Source organism: Penaeus monodon, chromosome 34 (genome assembly GCF_015228065.2).
Source record: "Penaeus monodon isolate SGIC_2016 chromosome 34, NSTDA_Pmon_1, whole genome shotgun sequence".
Taxonomy (NCBI): domain Eukaryota; kingdom Metazoa; phylum Arthropoda; class Malacostraca; order Decapoda; family Penaeidae; genus Penaeus; species Penaeus monodon.
Window position 1 is genome coordinate 18,571,491 of NC_051419.1, and position 2,024 is coordinate 18,573,514.

At 39.2% G+C, this 2,024-nt stretch overlaps 1 pseudogene; it reads left to right on the top strand.

Annotated features, from left to right (window-relative positions):
* Positions 1-142: 142 nt before the first annotated feature.
* Positions 143-1,017, top strand: LOC119594845 (annotated as a pseudogene).
* Positions 1,018-2,024: the final 1,007 nt, after the last annotated feature.

Here is a 2,024-nt window from a genome sequence, read left to right on the forward strand (position 1 = left end):
TTGGCGACGAGAGCGAAAAAATCCACGCAGCGGCGATTTGAAGACCGCAGATCTACCGCAGATGCCCCAAGCAGCCGAGTGCAGACTCCCCCGCTAAGGATCAAGTGGACTCACCCAGCGTACGTGCCCGTTTCCCGACAAAATGACCTCCGGAACACCGGTGTATGCTATCGTGGAGACTTTTTCTCCGAAGGTGACCAGTTCAGGCGGTGTCGGGTGGAAAGCTTGGATAGAAAAGCTTCAAAAAATTATTAAGCAGTGCTTGAAATAACAGAGCCACAAAAAATTAGGTTTTTGAGACACACCTTGGCAATAAAACCAAGGAAATATGTAAAACATTCCTAATATGGTAGTTTAAAACCCTTATGAAGCGATGGTTAGTGCATGACCAAGCATTTCATACCACAGGTAAACTGTTTATGAGAGATTTAAATTCACAAATAGTAAGGAAGGTAATGATGAATTGACAGACTCTTGGGTGACAAGATTAAGGAAAACAGCTACCTTGTGTGAATTTCCTGACCTAGAAAACAGAATTATTGAAGCCATATTAAATCTCGCGCCAGACCGCAAATTTAGAGAAATTTTATTAGGAGAAGATAAGTTAACTCTAGATAGATTGATGAAACTGGCAAGGATAAAGGAAGCCTCAGAATCACGGGCTGATGCTTATGAAAAAAAGAGTGTGAGCAAGGTGCAAGAAGGTAAGGTCCAAAAGAGCAAATCAAGTGAGGTTCCAACAGACAAAAGCCAAGGACAACAGATCATAAATATTCTAGTTCACAGGGCTGCCGTAGGTGCAGTAGGGAAAATCATAGGGCTAAGGATATTGACAAATGTTTCCCGTTAGGGGTAAGCACTATAATAACTGTAAGTGGAACCATTTTGCTCAAATTTGTACAAACAAGGGGAAATCAGATGTCACGGAATGAGTAATTAAAAACTGAAGGCACACAAGAGTCTGACTATGACAAAGTTGACAAAGATTGGGTAATTTCCCAAATTTTAAATATCTAAATAGTAGTAAGAAAATAATATATTTAGTTTTAAAATAAACGGAAAACCAGTTGTAATGCAGCTAGAAAACCGGGGCAGATGTTTCTGTTGCAAAATATATAGCTAAGCAATTCCGGGTATTAAGAAAGCAGGACAGTGATAAAGGATGGAAAACACATGGTTTTTCATGGGTTTTGGGAGTAATGGGTATGGTTAAAGTATGGGTAAAATACGAAGATCGAGTGCATGATAAATTTACCTTCATATGCTGTGAAGGAGGGAGAGTATGTCTTTTTAGGATTGCAGGGATTGCTCAAGTTAAATGTTATTCCCTTATACCCCGAATTTTCTCAGAAGGGATAGGTACAGTTGCAAATAGCAAGCATCATTGCTACTGAAAACAGAGGCAGCACCTAAGTTATGTCCCCCAGAAGATTTCGTTTGCATTGAAGCCAGCTGTGGAACAAGAAATTGGAAGCTGAAGGAACCTGGGAAAGGGTTAACTATTCTGACTGGGGTACACCTTTAGTGCCAATAGCCAAGAGAGATGGTAGTGCCAGATTTTGTAGAGACTATAAAGTAACTGTAAATCCACAATTGCAGATTGCACAACATCCTCTGCCAAATATTCAAGACATGTTAGCTGCCATAGGTGATGTAAAGTATTTTCAAAGATTGATTTAAAAACTGCATTTTTACAGTTAATGATGGATGATAATTCTCAAAAGATATGTACTCTGAGCACTCATTTAGGACTGTTCAGACCCAAAAGACTGCCTTTTGGAATAGCATCGAGCTCAGCTATTTGGCAGCATACCATGGATAAGATATTTCATGCTCTACCAGGAGTATTTTGTTTTATAGATGACATTTTGATTGGAGGCAATGGCGAAAAGGAACATCTAGAAAGACTACAAGCTGTTTCAGATAGGCTAATAGAAAATGGAAGGAAAACACACAACAGTAAGTTTCATTTCTTTGTAAACTCCCTAGAGTATTTAGGTTTAAGGATTGATGGTAAAGGTATT